The sequence below is a fragment of the Peromyscus maniculatus genome, chromosome 8 (genome assembly GCF_049852395.1).
Source record: "Peromyscus maniculatus bairdii isolate BWxNUB_F1_BW_parent chromosome 8, HU_Pman_BW_mat_3.1, whole genome shotgun sequence".
Taxonomy (NCBI): domain Eukaryota; kingdom Metazoa; phylum Chordata; class Mammalia; order Rodentia; family Cricetidae; genus Peromyscus; species Peromyscus maniculatus.
This window is the reverse complement of record NC_134859.1, coordinates 21,641,867-21,659,233: the sequence shown is the minus strand read 5'-3', so window position 1 is coordinate 21,659,233 and position 17,367 is coordinate 21,641,867. Positions and strand designations below refer to the sequence as shown.

The following is a 17,367-nucleotide window of genomic DNA, read 5'->3' as shown; positions in this document are numbered from 1 at the left end:
CTAGGAGGAAGAAGGATACAGGATATGGTTAAGGGGATGTGACTGGGCTGCATGTTCTGTGAACACATGGCTTTTGTAGTATTATACCTCTTCCTACCATTATTAGTCATAGCTGATCAATCTCATTAGTCAATACAATGTCAATCATCTACTGATAATGGTCTCTAAACCTTTTCTGAGACATCACTCCATGCAAACCCATTCTGTACAGGTCACTGGACCAGGCAGTACTTGTTAGGAAAGGAAATACACTTGTGACTTTGGCCATCTCATAGACAGCCTGAGTGACAGGCCGAAGAATCCACCCTTTATTTTTGTCACATGCTATAGCTATTGAAAGTCAACATCATTAATATTGTGGGATATTCTGTGATATTATAACCTCAGGTACCCAAAAGTTCTATAGAAATGTGGTATGTTGGAGGTTTTCTGCTTATGAATTAAAACTTTTGAATGCCTTATAGAATATTTAAATTTGGTCTTCTTAGTCTCAGTTTCTTCATGTTATTACTCTTCTAATAATAAGGGTTTACCATTTGTTTTCTAATTCCCCATGGGCTTGTAACTTGTTAGGATGCTGCATAAAATTAAAATAATAGGTTCTGGGTAAAGTTATGGGAACTTTTCAGAATTGAAAATCAGATGTTTTATGTTTGTATGATCTGCTTAGATATGAGGGTAGTTTTTGGTTTTTGTTTTTCTTTTTTAATCAGAATTATTTCTTGGAAAAAATGTGGTTATCATAAAGGAGACCTATACACTATCTCTACCTTAAGCTTCATGGCCAATACTCATCATCTATCTCTTACTTTACAAGGTACTCTGAACAAAAGTGCAAATTCTGTGTTGGTGTCTGAGTGCCACACTGCCCTGGGAGCCATTTTGGTCTGAGTAGCCTGTGTATGCTGCTCTCCAGGGCCTTGTGACATCCAAGCCTGGGCTGCTGGTCCGTGGTCCCATCACAGTCGAGGTCTGTGATGTCTGTGGCTCATGATACCACCAAAGGTCACATGGATGCCCAGGGTCTAGGCCACCACCTGTGGCCATGTTGGTGTCCGAGGGCTGTGCTACCACTGGGGCCATGGTGTTGTCTGGGCCAGCACTGCTGCTGAGGGCCATGTCTGTGTCTGTAGCTCTATGGAAATCAAGATCTGTGTTGATGTCCTTGGTTCCTGATGCCATCAAAGGCAATGCCATGCATCTGGGCCAAAGGCCTTACTACCATGGGGATCAGGCCAACCCAAATGGTCTGCACAGCCATGTGAGGCTGGCCCAGGCTGCTGCTATGAGTCATGTGGTCCAACAGCAGCCAGGGTGAGGTCTGTGGTCCAAGAGCAGCCAGGTTCTGAGCTGATGTCCATGGCCCCTGTTGCCACAGGGGGTCATAGGAACCATGGAATTGAAATCCAAGGGCCATGCTGAGCCAGCCCTGTCCCTCACTTGTGGTGATATTTTGTTCCCCCAAATATTGTGCACCCTAATAAACTTATTTGGGGTCAGAGAACAGAACAGCCATTAGATATAGAGGCCAGAAAATGGTGGCACACACACCTTTAATCCTAGCATTCCAAAGGCAGAGATCCATCTGGATCTTTGAGTTCAAAATCCACTTTGGAAACAGCCAGGCATGGTGACACATGCCTTTAATCCCAGGAAGTGATAGCAGGAAGCAGAAAGATATATAAGGCCTGAGGACCAGGAACTAGAGCCTGGTTAAGCTTTTAGACTTTTGAGCAGCAGTTCAGCTGAGATCCATTTGAACAAGGACACAGAAGCTTCCAGTTTGAGGAAACAAAATCAGCTGAGAACTTGGCAAGGTGAGGTTAGCTGTGGCCTGTTCTGCTTCTCTGATCTTGCACATTCATGCCAATACCTGGCTCTGGTTTTGTTTTTGTTAATAAGACCTTTCAAGATTCATGTGACACTCACTGGCCCTGGAATAGCTGAGGAAACATGTCTAATGGCCCAATGGATCAGCTCAACTACCACCCAGACCCACATCCTGGGCCTTGGGTTGGCCCACCCTAACAGCTGCCCCATTTTGACCTGCTGGAGTGCACAAATGGACTGGTCTTGAACAATAACCACAGAATCTCCATGACTTGGGGGCAACAATAGGATATCCAAGAGGAGTTTTGATGAGGGTCCAGCCCAGTGATGATAATGTACCAGAAACCAGAAACCTTGAACCAGACCAGTGACTCATTGCAAAGAACATTCTGTGGGTGGGGCTGATTGGACAAAAGGATATACTGCATGACACACCACAGCACCCAGTGCCACTAAGATGAATGAAGAAGTGTTGGAAGGATGGAGGAGTGAGGTGGGGTTTTTGGTTGCTTTGTATTGTTTTTAATTTATTTGGAGGGGGCTTTTTGCAAGAGTGAAGGACAGATATAGAGAAACTAGGAGGTGAGCAGGATTGGAGTATATGATGTGAAACTTCCAAAGAATCAGCAAAGAATTTTTTTTTTTTAAAAAAAGATTCAAATGCTGACACATGGATGAAAGGCACAGCATCAGATTGATATGACTGCTTGGGACCACATTCCCAAGAGTTTCTCCTCACTTCTCTTCAAAGCAGGAAAGCACAGAACTTACCAAATCTCAATTCTTATAAGAGATGCTCAAAGTGATAGGAACAAACACAGAACATGTCAGTTTATTTAAAACCATTCAGCTGATTAGAACACCTATGTCTGCCATTGTTATAGAGGTAAATATATTTCTGGGAACATATAGGATATGGAAAATCCAGGAGATGGCTGAACATGTCTATGGTGAGTGAATGACCTGAGAAATGGTCAACAAGTACACTGTAACTTTTTTTTCAACACAAGGGGAATAAAAGCTCATCCATGACAACCCAGAAACTCTTGCTCTAATGACACCTTTCTTCCCATGTATTACTCCCACCCAACAGGCTCTAGGCACATTGGTTGTCTATTAGCTAAATCCACCTGACAGTGTTTCTTTACAGAGGCTGTCAATCAGAGTTCAGGCATTTTTGAAGAATAGTGATATTCTGCTATGAATCGTTGTTCACATTGAACACAGACCTCTGTGTTGTCACTCCACTCCACCCCTCCTGTGTCTAATGTCCAGTGTGATGGGATCTCAGAGGTTCCAGGGGACAGAATGTAGGGTCCATGAGGTCGATTTTGCAAGCCTGGACTTGCATCCTGGCTTGATTTCTTATGACTTGTGTTACTTGACTTTCATGGTACACTCTTTCCAATCCTCTGATTCCTCATTAATAAAATGTGGACAAATTGTATCTTGAATAACTGTGGTGATCTTTATTAACATGCTGAGCTTTAGAATGTCTTATAATATGCAATAGTTACTATCCTCCATGCCTCAACAAAACAGAGGACCAGAGCAACATAGGGAAGCAAGGGTTCATTTTGGCTCAGAGTTTGAGGATACAGTTCATCATGGTAGGGACACAGGGTTAGAGGGATCTTGAGGAGGCTTCATGACATTTCATCAATGAGCAGCATGCAGAGAGTGATAGCTACCCTCCTCAGGTCCCTTACACCTTTTGTCTACTCCACAAGCACATGAAACGGTGCCACATTTGGGATGTATCTTCCTACCTCAATTAACTTAATCAAGGGAACCCCTCACAAACATTGCCAGAGGAAAATTTAGTCTAGGTAATACCTCACAGTTGTTTAGATATTTCTCTTCTAGGGGATCTAGATGCTGCCAATTTGACAATATTAACCATTACTAATGACTTTTAAAAAAAAGCTTGGAAATCTATATATTTGTACCAGAATGCAGTACTGAGAAACACTTCAAGTGTTCAGGAAGGATTCCTTGCAGGCTGCCTTTCATGGTTTTCTTAATGAATTATTCTCAGCACGAATAAATCTTCTGCTGCCCCATGACAAAAATCAACCTAACATATACACAGGAAGGGAGTTATCAGGAATCCCAGGGACCTTACTGTCCATTGAAGCATTCTGTTGTGAATATATTTATTCTGAGAAAGAAGGAAAGAAGGGTTTGTGTTTACTCTATTCTTTTGGACCCACCTTATTCATAGTACTTCAGCAAAGGGCAAGGTAGAAGCTAAACAACTGCAAAAGAAGAATCCATGGTTAAAGATTGATGTGTATGTATAGTCAGGTGCACAAATAAATAGCTCTGAAGTATGTAAATAGAGTGGATACAATTTGTGGGTGTGTGGTTTGGGTACCTATAGGATTGAAAACAAGGAGATAGATACTAGAAATGTGGGAGAGAATATAAAGGGTGGAGATACATTTCCAGATCTAAGAATCTTATTCTTAAGATTGATTTACATAGGTTTGTAACCCCTGTGGAGGCCCATGCACCAATCCCTTTATGCAGTAACACTCCAAAACTGCAAAGGCATTTAACAAAAGCCTGTTTGTAATCAAGCCTTCCCCTTGTCACTGAGGATGTTCAACATTTCGCTGCCAGCAAAACTATACAAAATGCACCTTTTCCTTTCCTGTGCTCTGTGGCCATTGCTGTTAGTGCAAGTGACCATCACACCAGTGAGACTTGGTGTTCTAATTTGCAAAGTCAGAGCGACAGGGCAAAAGAGAGGTGGAACCTGGGAGTGATAGCAGCTGGGAGGGATGGTGCACAGCGCTGCTGGCCTGGTTCTCTGAAGCACCTCCTCTCAGAGGGAGGACTCCCCTGTTCTCCAGCCAGTGGCCTCTGCCACTCAGGACAATGGGAGCCGCAAATCTGAATGGAGTAAGAAGAGGCCTGCCTTTAAAACCTAACCCTGCATTATCAGATAGCTATGGCCCCTGTGAAACAACTTAAGTCTCCGAGACTCTGGCTCTTTAAGGCTTTAATGCCAAAAGGAAGGTACCAGTGGGGATCTTCCTGTTGATAAGCATACACAAGTCTCCAGTCCAGAACACTCGACTCTTTCTGCAACCCCAGTCAACTGTGAGGTTCTGAAGTTACATAAACTTCAGTTCAAATTCCACCTCTCCACTTACTCATGTTTGGCAAGTGGGTTTGGCCGGGGGGAGGGGCGGAATGCTCTGTGGGTGAGATTAAGGTCTGTCATGTACCTTTGGGGTTTCCAATCTAGTACCTCGGCCTTCATAGAGCCATTTGATTTCTTCATCTATCAAATGAGGCTATTAGCACCTATGCAGAATTGTAGATAAGTTAATATGGAAGATCCTGGAGTTTGGTGGAAGCACAGAAGTAAATTACAATTACCTTAATGCATGCCTTATTAATGCCTACTATATTGGATTGTTTGCTTCTGCATGTTACTATAATGCCATCCTGGATGTCTTACTTCCTTACTTCCCATAAGCCCCTTTCATGTAATTTGATTAGCTACTGAGTAACTGGTGCAGGGTGGCCTGGGCCTAAGCCCTGTGGACTTTAGCGCCAGGTCGATCTGAGTGAGAGCCTATGTCACTTACCTGGATTTGGACAACCTGCCTTTCTCTGTTAGATGGCAATAAAAAAAATGGTCATACCTCAGGAATGATTCTTCTTCTGAGAGTGGTGTGGTGGTTGTGGGGGGGGGGCGGGGGCGGGGTGGTGGTGTGTGTGACACCTGCCATTTTCTGGAGCATAAATGGAGACTAAAAGTTGCTTCGTTCCCTCCCGCATCAAGCTTACAGTCTGGAGAGTTTGTGTTTGAGGACTTTAAAGATACATCACATCACAAGTGGAAATTTGCACGTGCGGGACAATTTTAAAAGAAAACATACATGATACCAAGAAAACTTACAGTAAGGGAAATTTGTCCAAGCAAGAGAGATCACAGGTCCCTGCAGAGCATGAAGGATAGATACACGTTTTCAAGATGAATACGGGGAAGGAAAGAGACTCCTAACAAGCTTTCTGCTTCTGTCCCTCATTAGCATCACAAGCATATGATCACCTCTTGCTAGAATGTGAACTCAAAGAATGCAGGCAGGGTGCCTGTCGTCTTCTGTAACCTCCAACACAGAAGCCTTGAAGAGAGTAAATGCTGGACAAAGTCACAGTGTTTGCTGATGGCATTAAAATACTGTGCCTGCATCTCATGGCTTTATCTGGGATGCAATTGAGAAAGAAACATATTTCAGCCAAAACAGCATGGACCTTGGATTTTGGCAAACCACATCCTTGTTCCTGTTGTTGAAAGGAGGTAAACCCTCTCCGGGTTTTGGTCTCTGCTTGTGTACAGTGTGGGGAAAGACTCACAGTATTCAGCCAAGCCATAAGAAGCGTTCCTGTCATTGCTATGAAAACATTAGCAAAAATCAGCCATGAAGTTTTTTCAAGGTCTGCAGGTTGTTGGAGGCCAGCCAGGTTCAGCTAGGGGCCAGGGGATGGTATCCCCAGCCTTCCACTAGGCCTTCCCCCTTGGTGGAAATGCCCAGGGCTTGTAAATGCGCTGCATTCTGTCTCCAGGGGCTGAGTCGGACCCTGAGTTTAAATTTAGGAAGCATCCGTTGTAATTGACTGGCATTTGGTATGGTATACCGGGGCCCCATTTCCATTTGAGTTAACCATACAATATCTGGATAGAATAAAATCAAATAATTCACGGGCAGCACACAGCATGAACCTGCACATGGCAACCAGGCAATATACATTTAGCTGTTGTTATTACAACAACTGCCAGGCCCTGCTGGGTTGTTGTTGTTGTTTGTTTGTTTGTTTGTTTGTTTGTTTTTTCCTCCCAGTGTTCCAAAACTGAACCAGTCGTTTCTTTTGAAATTCTCTTTCTGAAAGACAGAAAAGAAACTGTTTTTTGAGGCTTGGAAGCCTCACTTCCCTATTTCTGCGCGCTTGGGGGCAGGTTTAGGGCCACCACCTGGCAATCCAGGGAAGGTAGGTCTGCAGCTGGGAAGGCTCGGGGAAACCCTGCCTTCCCTAGGCTCTGCCCTCTCTGCTGCGCTCTGCATTCCTAACCCTGGAAGGAACCGTCTGGGTCCAGCCGAGCACTGGGCATGCTCGCGAGCCGGGGCAGGCTCCGGTCGCCAGCAGGATGCGTAGGCTGGCGATGCTCCCTAGTTCGCAGAGCCCCGGGTGCAGCCGTGGTGCATCGGGTTTAGCAAAGCAGAGTTCTCGGTGCGTGCAGCTAGGGAACCGGGCCTGCCCGGGACAAGCCCTGAGCCGAACTGAACTCTACACGGCCCGGGCTTGGCGCGCTCAGTTTCTGCTCTTGGAAACGCCCGGCTGGAAGGAGGAGGGGGGTGTCTCTGCAGACAAAGGGGTACACGTGCCCCTGGCGCCCCTTTTTCCCAGCCGAGAGCCCCTCCTGGAGCTCGCTACCCCGTAGACCCAGAGGCACCAACCCAGCTGGGGCTACCGGGGCCTGTGCGCGCGCTCGGGGCCGGGGATTGGCTCTCACTTCCCACAGAGGGACAGCGCGGGAGGGCGGGCGGGCGGGCGGTGAGCGGAGCTCCGCGCCTCTGTGTGCGCGTGTGTGCGCGTGTTTGCATGTGTGTATGTGCGCGCTCGCGCGTGTGCATATGTGTGTGCGCGCGTGTGTGTCTGTGCGGCGCGCGGGCGGGCGCGTGTGTGCGCGTGCAGGAGCCACTGGGTGTGCGTTGCGTGTGTTATGGGTTTGATTCCAGAGCAGGTTGCACATTGGTCCTGGGTGGCTCGCAGGCTCAGGTCGTGCTTGGGCGTCCTCCTCCTAATCGTTTCTGAAGTAGCAGTTCCAGCAGCAGCAGCAGCGGCAGCCGCGGCAGCAGCGGCAGCGGCGCCTCCGCAGCAAAGCCTGAACTGTGCAGAAGCAGCGAGCACCGTTTGGGGAGTCTGGGGGGCGGGTAAGAGGGAGGAGGGAGAAAGCCTGGCTAGGTCTTTGGGATTATTTTTTTTTCCCCTTCTTTCCCTCTCTCTCTTTCTGGAGGGTGTGTGTTGCCCCCTCGAAGTGAAGGAATTTTGCTCCAAAGCGAGCTGGGACCGAAGACTCTAGGCTAAGTTCTCTCTCTATGTAGATGGTGTCAGGGAGCGAAGCTACTGACCGAGCTGCTGGTAAATGTTTTTCACTTCTTACTCTTTAATGCTTAAGGCTTTTTTCCCCTCTTTTTTCTTTCTTCCTCGTTTCCGTTCTGTTGCTCTTCATTCTGCAATCGCTCCTGAATCGCTGCAGTTTTCTCTCCCTCGCCTTGCGTTTGTGCAGTTTGCAACTTGTTTCATGGTTTTCTGTGTATTTTTTTTTCTTATTTTTTTTTTCTTTCTCCCTTCATCCTCAGATGAATGCTGGAACATTTAAATTCGGCACTTCGGGAGGTCATCATTAGTTGCATGAGTTTGGGGGCGGGGAGGGGAAAGATTGGTAGAACCGGCTGTTATTTCCCTGCAGAAGGACTTGCCGCTTTCTCTCTAATGTTCATCGCAATTATAGGGATTCTTTTAGGATTCATTTTAACATTGCATTCATGTTTAAGGTTATCGCTCTCCGGGATTACAATGCGTTTTGACTCAGTTTTAACAGCATGACCGATGCCAGTGATTCCAGACCTACTGTATGGTACACGCTGGCTAAAATATTCAAAATTGCAGGAAGAATCCTTTGCATTCCGAAAGAGAATTTCTTTAAAAATGCTGTTTTGCATTACACTGCTGCAGATTTGCAGGAAGCAATAATAGACACGGCTTTTCATGTGGCTTGAAAAGATAATAAACAGATAAGTGGCTCAGTGCATCACTCCACTGACTGAGCTATGGTTAAATTTACTTAATAATAAATTTGGGGTTTTGAAGAAGCAGGGAGGATGCTGGCATTGTTTTATTCACAATTGTGAGACATACAGAGCTTGCTAACCTCAGACCAGCCCTCTCTCAGCTCTTACTTGAAGTGGTATCTTGTCAATTGGGGAGAAGGAGAGTAGTTTCTGCTATACACATGGAATGAAATTATTTAAAATAGCCAGTGTAATGCATGCAAATTGGACCCTTACTCTTCCTTAAAAACAGAATTCACTCCATCACCCTTGCTGCCAGGGTCCATTTTAAACATTATTTTTAATATCACATATAATAGTTCTTTAATGCCATCAAATAATTTGAGTCCTTTAGAGGGTTCTGGGTAGTTACAATATTTCATTTGTCTTTTTTGTTCCTCCTTAAGTTTTCAGTTCCAGTTGAGTAGAAAAATTGAAGGGTCAATAAGTAAAGGCAAATCAGCGATTCAGAAGGAAATGGGTTTAGGGTTGGAAATTTTCTGCTAAGCCATGTAGAAATACACTGGTGGTATGTAGGAGCTGTACAGTAGAGAGGAGGGCCGTGCTTGCACATTATCACCCCCAAATGCACGGGGCTCTAAACTCAGATGAGGAGACCCAGGTTAGGAATGCTCCACTGAGGCACATGTGGTTTTGTACAGGGAGAATATTATTCTGTAAAGAAGACTGCCTCTACGGTGTAGTAGTCACCTCAAGAGCAGCAGGCTGCCTAGGGAGCATGGCTTGCCATAATACTGTTAAACTTCGCTTTAATGTAAACTTAGCTGGTGTTGGGAGAACTGCAGAAGGTAGCATAGTATATTCAGGACTGAAGAATAAAACCAGCTGTAAATTAACTCAAGTAGTCAGGCTCTGTTATTAGAGTCAGGCTTTGTTTGTTAGAGCAAATCTCCCTTAAACCACCTTGCAGGTTCACCTGTTCTGTTTCCCCTAAGGTTGAAAAAAGCCATTCTTAAAATTCCTGAGATCTAAACCTTATTTCTGCCTTTGTATCCTACTAATAAAAAATGAGGCATCTTATTTGGAAAGAGAGTGCTGTTTATTCAGGACTCTCTTGAGATGGCAATGTTGCCGTTTTAAAATATTTTCATGGACCCTTGAGTTTACCATTTTGATTAAATTGGAGGAGAAAAACACTCCGCTTCTATTCATTTAGAACAGTTTTTGACTGAAGGATTTGCTTGTATGAATCATAAAGAAACAAAAATGCATTCACATAGTAACCCCCAATCCTCTGAAACTAAGGCATCCAAAACATCTTAGTATTCTCCTTCTAAGACCAAACCCAGGGCAGTGCATCCCATGCTGAGCAGCTACAGTAGTAGTCCACAACACCCACAACCATTGGGCACTAAGAGATAGCTGACCACCACGTTGAGGACTCTTTTGATGGGCCCATGGGGCAAACCATCTAATTGGTACATATTCAAAGCACACCTTTATATACAAACATCACAATTAGCTTCCTTCTCGGCATCTTCACTATAGAGGAAGCCAGGACTGTTTATTTTTAAGAACACATTTCTTTCCTGTTGAGGTTGTTTTCTGTTTTGTTTTGTTTTTCTCTACCCCACCCCTCTGTGGACTTCTAGTTTCCTGGCAACTTCTAAAACGCTCTGATATTTTGTGTTAAAATATTCAACACCTCCATGTTTTCAACTCAATGGCAAGCTATACCACTATTCAATGAACTGGATTTTCAGTTGCTCTAATGTGGTTCTCTGTCGTAGCATGTCTGTGGCTTGTTGGTGTGGTTGATGGGTTTATTATTATCATTAAGCTTATTATTAAATCTTCACTAAGAGCCTTTAATTCGTGTGCCTGATGTTGATTTCAAGTTAATGTATCAAAATAGTATCATCATCTTGACGGGCTTGTTGGTAAATTAGAGAGTTTACTTTCAGTTGGTATTCCTGTGGCATTTCAGTATGTGCAAAAGCCTTGCACTTCCTGGAGAAAGTAACTTCTTTTTTGGCAAGGGGGCTGTGTAGAAGGACAGGTGTCTGAGACTGGATTCACAGACCTTGACAATTATGTCTGACTCTATTGTTAGAGTTCCTGCTTGCATCTATATGGGAATGGAGGTTTCTCTGCATGTCCAACATGTTGATTATGCTAGACCTCCTGAATGTTTCTTAAAATTAATTGCAATTCCCTTTCCTTGTGTTAGTGAAAGGAACTTTGAACTAACTGTGTGCTTTTCAGGAGCACCTGCACTGTCTAGCCTAGCTCCTTCCTAGTTTTCCCTTTTGTGCAGACTGATTTTGAGAAGTGATTTCTGGTGAAATATGATCAAGGTCATTTCCAAGGGCTTTTTTTTTTTTTTTTAAATCCTTCCCCATCTGAGGGCTGCAAGTTAAACTGATAGTGAGATTTGGAGAGGGAAAACTTACTATCAAACTGCTTACCTCACACATGGCTGTGGACAAAGCATCTTTTCTTTTCCTCATTACTTTGCACGGAGCAACAGTTTTATTCTTCGATCTGCTGCTGACTCTTGGTAACCCTTATGTGTTCACACTCTCCATTCCACTCTCTGAAGAGGTGGAGCAGACTTTCAGCCATCAGATAGCACCTAAATACTTGCAGTTTTAAAATACATTTTCAGTGAAAAGATGGGTATTGGTATTTCATTAAATGAGATAAATTTTGTAAGTAGGAAATAATGAATTTAATGTTTTTTAAATATATCAGTAATTTTATGGAATTTCTTCTGCTGAGAGCCAATAGCAGCTTTGCTAAAGTATCCTTTGTATTTCTTGGTTTTAGTTTGATTTATATAAGAAATAGTCACATTGTTTAGTAATATGTACAACTAGCAACATACAGTTATTTCTACTATCTTGGTCTCTTTTCCCAGGTAAGAAAGACAAAACACTTCTTAATGTAATTATTTTAGATGAACTAATAGTTGTGCTACTAATTTTTTCAAAAGGCTCTAGAAGCTATAGAAGCATACATTTCTTTCTTTAAACCTATGTGTCCCTGAACAATCTAGTATATTGTATAGACTACCTTGTGATTCTGAACTTGAAGTAGTGCAGCTCTCAAAAATCAGTTGCTGCATAGCAAAAAGTGAAGAACTCTGAGAACTAGTCCACAGATGAAGTTCCTTTTTTTTTTTTTCTGAAACTCTTTCATTGGTCCATCTGTCCTGGACATAAAATTGCAATCTTTATAGGCAAGAGGAATTCTCGGGATTGGGGGGGAGGGGGCGTAGTTGGCTGTGCTGTGAGTGAAAAGAGAGCAGGTGTTTTAACTCAGTAAGCTTAATAAAGAGAAATCCAAACAAAACAATGCCAGTGGTATGTTAAAGTAAAATCTATTTCTCTCGGTAAGGAGTTCCACAACCCCTCCCCTGAGACAATGTGACTTGAACGGACCAGTTGACAGCATCCCTCATATTCCTAACAGTGTGTGCCCCTGCTAGAGTGTGCACACATGAGAAGTGCTAAACAGTCAAGTCTGTCTTGAAGAAATGCAGTGCTGGGTGTTTGGGAAGAGACTTGGTTCCTTTGAGGTGCCCAGTTCTGGACTGGCCTGCAGTTGGGAAGGGGATTGTGTCTGCCTGCAGATCTCCCGGGTTGGGGAACTGTCCCTCCTGCTGCTCTGTCTTCGCTGAGGTAGCTCTGTCACATATTTTGAGACACAAATATGAAGTTTTTCTGCTTGTTCGTTCTTTTCAATGCAGTAAAAGGCAAGGTAGATTTACAAAAGTTTAAAACTTAGCTTCCAGAAAGTACATTTTATTGCTTTAATCAGTAAGCTACTTAGTGCTTTATAAGCTTTGGCTTGTTTTGTTTTGTTTTTTATAAGTTTAGACATTTTGCATTATACATCGTCATTGGAAATGTCCTTTGTGCTTACTGTAAGTTTATAGAAAATGGAGTTTTGTACCCTGTCAAATGATATAGTTGAGAATATGGTTCAAAAGAATAAGTCATAAATTTATTAACTTATTTAGGTTCCTTAATGTTTACCTACTAGAAGGTAAAGCTAAAGTTGGAGAGTATTAGTCATATCAAAGCAATAAAGTTGATACTCAGGGTGATATCCCAATTCTAAATTTTACAGGGGACAGGGTTCTTTTTGTAGGAACTTATATTTAAATGCTGTGGTTTTTTTAAAAAAAATTATTGCTTAGGGCTTAACTGATATCTAATGTTTTGATATCTCTTCTGCTTTAAGGAGAGGAATAAGAGCATATGTAGGAAAGGTATACTGAAATAGACCTCATTTGGGCAGAGATTAAGAAAATCCAGTTGTGCAAAATAACCATTTAAAAAAAATGTAAGCACTTAGTATCATTTTTTAAAGCTACATCAAGATTCCATTCTAAATGCTGAAAAATTAAGTTTTTAAATTATTTCTAATGATGAGACAGTATTATAGAAGCTATCTATGTCTATGCCTATAGTAATCTGTATATTTGTACATCCAAAATCATACTTATTACTACAGACTCTTTGCAGCTCATTTTTAAATATTAACCATGCTCATTTTGAAGGCATCAGGGACATTAGGGCATTTGAATATATACTACATTTTTTCAGCAGAGATTACTTAGAAGACACACAGAAAAATGAAAACTGTACCACAGTACATTTTAGTCTTTACCCAAGTTTATTCCTTCAATATTCAATATTAGGATTCCAGAGACAAGTCAGGTACTGTGCCTATGGTGGCAAGAGCAATCTGCTCTCAAAATGATATCCAAGAAATCAAATGGGAATGGAAGTGGGCACTTTCTTTACAATGTAAGACAATGCCCTTTTCTTTGTGTGTGTAGGGTGTATGGGAAAAATGATTTCATTTCGTGTCCTGTAGCATTTGCACAGGCAGTAATTGTGCACAAATATCTGGGCACCTTTTTGTCTCCTAGTCTATCCAAGTCCTTTCTATTCACGTAGCCCTGTCTGATGTGATAACTTTACTTGGAGACCTCAGTCAAGGTCTGGAACTACCAGCACTAGTTTAGTGATGGAACAAGAGAAGGGCAGTGGGTGTTTGGGAAGAGGGCACTTAAGAAAGGAAAAGAAGCTCTGTAGTTGGTTAACCTTTTCTTACACTAATGCTCTTGCCTCCAGTTTTATTTTTAACTTCACTGAAATGTCTTGGGAAAAGATAACCTGCTTCTCTCTATTTTAACCCCAAGAATAACATAGATATTACAGAGACATTTCACAGTGGTTAGGGCTGTACAATTCATATGACCCAGCATCTAATTTTTCTCTTTCCTAATCCTGTTTATATATCCCTACATGCCATCAGACTCAGTCAGATGAAACCAATTACTAAGAAGGGGAAAAATCAAATTTATTTATTATATTTATTGGATGTGTCTGCTGCTTAATTACCCATTGGCAAATTTATATGTGGCTACAAAAAAGGCTGTGGGTGAGTGTGGAAAAACGATCAATCATCAATCTCACAGCTACATGAGGCAGCCAAGAAAATAAACAGGAGGCAAAATCAACGTGTCCTTTCCCCTTGCAGTACGGTGAGAATCCAAAATCTGAAAGATATCATTTGAAAATCAAGGTGTGTCTGTGTTGACATAGGAAAGGTCAGGAAATCTGGAAGCAGTAACTTTCCTACACAATCGATATCCTTAAGAAATCTAGCATGCTTTATACTCTTGGAAACATGTAGTGATTTAGATGTTGAAAGTGTAGATTGGAAAACAGACTCAATTTTCTAACCAAGCAGATGATCAAGCTCATCCTGGAGAGAGATTGTGAGTTGGGGGACAAAAGGGAGGGGGTATTAGCAATATAAGGGGCTGAATGGGTATGACAAATAAGGTGAACTCAATGGCAGAGCACTTGTCCAGCAAGCACAAGACCCTGCATTTGCTTTTCAGTTCCAGGATGGGAGAAACAGAGAGAATAAGGTGGTACTAAAGACAGGAATAAGATGGTGTGTGCAAAGTTTTATTGTGGTTGTAAATAGCTCAAATAGGCCAATGCTAAGTCAGCATTGCTACATTTAAAGGAGGTGCTTGTATTTGGCCTTTGATGGTACATAAGCAGGCTTTTATTATTTCTCTTGAGTATTTTCACTTAAGATTCCCTCTGCAACTAATCCTGGTTATTTCTCTTGTTTTACCCTATCAATCTAACGGCATAAATCTTCAGTATAGTTTCTCTCTTATTCTGCCGCCCCCACTTCTCATCATATTTTTGGAAATCTACTAAGGTGGAAAGAAATGGCTCTTCAAAGTAGGCAGTGGCTGAACTAGTCACTGTTTCAGAGATTTGGCAAAACCAAATTGATAGGAGGAATGTTATTAATAATCACTCTTCACCCAAAAGGACTGGTAAATTGTTATGTCTGGCCCATTCTGATCACCCAAGGTAGGAAGTGAATATGAACTTCGGGGAAGAAAACAGCACTTTGGAACTTGAGACATTCGAAAGCTTTCTTCCAGGATGAAGGATGAGGTGTGTTTTCAGGAGTTCGGTGCACTATGAATGTGTCATTTTGTGAAAATGCTGGTTAGATTTGTGATGTATTACTAATTTCCATTTGTTTAGGAAAGCTTCTATTGAAGAGCTATTTCAGCATTAGAGATTACAATTTTTTTTCTTTACTTTTTTTTCTGCAAAGAAATTAAAATGGCAACATGAATCTTGAGACTTGAAAGGAAGGGTAGGTGATCCTTGTAGACTCTGAGAAACGTGTTAAAGATTGAGCACAACTTTGTATTCCTTCTAATCTTAATGTTAAACATGATCTTATAATACCTTTTATTACAGAATAAATGTTGCTTGTAGCTGGATTCGCTGCAGAAGCCAAACAGTAAATAGATACAGAGGCTGAACTCTCTTTCCCACAGCAGCGATTTTTCACTAAGCTATTCCCTAAGGCCAGTCTAGGTATATGAGGGGCACCACTTCTTTTTTATATGATTTGTGTATGTTCCCATAGATTGTGAAGTCTATTTCTGGGCAATTTTCAAGTTAAAATTGTGTTACGGCTACCCTGAAGGTTGTCATTTCTTGGTTTTTCTCTTGTCAGTCAATTCATAAGTGTTTATTAAGCCCCCATGGGGTACACACAGAATCATACACAGTTTAGGGCATGTGTGTATGAGGATTACTGTTTTGTGTGCTAGAAGTTTATAGTTTATAGGTGAAAATACCTTATGTTGATGTGTGTGTATATGTTTAAAATATGATTTTAATTAGGGACATTCAGAAGTTTTTGTCACTATGCTCCTTTCCTTTTCCATTTTACTTATTTACCGATTTGTTTGGGTGTATGTATACAGCACACATTGAAGCCCTTCCTTGCAACTTCAAATGTATTTATTCTACAAAAAGCATAGCTTTAGGTGAGGTCAGGAATCTTTTCCTTTCATTTCTTTGTTTTGAAACATTCAGCTATCTAGTAACGAGCATGCTCACCTATAGGGTGAGGCCAGAAGGTGAGTATTAAACTGTGTGTCTCTAGCTGCAGAAGTCAGATCCTTCTCAACTTCTGGGTTTCTGAATAAGAATAAGAAGAAATCCTAATACTGGAGCTTTGCAGAGTCTGTGCCTCTTACCTGTGTGATGTGAGTCAGTGAGTGAGTGGCTAAGTCACTGCATACCCCAAGCTATCCATTTACATTGTTCATAAGTGATACTTATGATTTCCTCAAAAAAGAAAAAAAAAAGAGATCAAGAAGATAATTTTGACAATTCCAGAAACTGGAAAAAGGAGAAAATGCTAATTCATTTCTCACATCCCAAGGGTGAAAACTCGTCTCTAAAGATCTCTTTCCTCAACATGAAATCACAGGGTTAATATGCAAGTTCTGGGGTTTACTTTTCACGTGATAATGCTCACAAATTTATCTCTTATCAGTCATTTGAAGGAAGGGTAATGTTCTTGAAAAGCATGAGGTGACTAGCTTGAAAGTAGATGGTAAAGGAAGAGTGCATGGAGGCACTGTGACCCTTTCTGAGGCCCCAGGTAATAGCTTCCTGGACTTTGGTCAGTCTGCTCTGACTTTTGAGATCCCCTGTCAGCTTCATGATTTATGCTCATTTTGACTGTGACTTTCAAGATGTTCATAACTCATTTCCAGCAAATAGTAGCCAAACCATCCAAATTTCTTTTCCATCATCTGTTCCTTGACTGTTTGAATTGGAGAAGCAATGGGTGAAAAAATATGTAGAGCCATCGATGGTGTGTTCTTCTCTTAAACTTAGGCACTTGGCTCATTTCTTTTTGGTTGGTCGGTTATGAGAATGTCTAAATACTTATGAGATAGTTTATCAGCGACTGTTGGGGTCCTTCTGGATGCAAGTCTTTTTGATAAGCGATATTTTTTTTTCAATTCACAATATTGAAACACATCTTTATTTCCATACTTTATTATATAATTAACTGAAATGGTTTGAAATGTTTTGTATTCGGAATCAGGTTGTGTTCTCACTGTGAGGGAGAGAGGATAATCTTGGGTAAGAAGGCTGATCAGATTCTCAGGAACTCTGAGAAAGATGGGAGACCAAGCCCACTGCTGCTGTCCCTGGGCTCCGTAGCTCTGCTGGAGCCCAACGTGTCTTTTGCACTAGCAATTGAGCTTACACTGCCATTGCTGTTACCACTAGAAGTGTATGTCTTTGCACCAATCATGTGCAAGTGGACAATCACTCTGCCCTTGATTCTGAGGCTT

The 17,367-nt window shown here is 42.0% G+C and overlaps 1 protein-coding gene across 6 annotated transcripts in view; it reads left to right on the top strand.

Annotated features, from left to right (window-relative positions):
• Positions 1-7,532: 7,532 nt before the first annotated feature.
• Tenm2 (teneurin transmembrane protein 2) overlaps positions 7,533-17,367 on the top strand; it is a 1,247,217-nt gene continuing 1,237,382 nt past the window's right edge. For 5 of the 6 annotated variants that reach the window (XM_016005141.3, XM_076578168.1, XM_006971630.4 and 2 more), the window contains exon 1: positions 7,533-7,989. The gene's annotated coding sequence lies outside the window, so the exon portion shown is untranslated. The remainder of the gene's footprint in view (positions 7,990-17,367) is intronic. The other variant, XM_006971632.4, reaches the window with a different exon arrangement.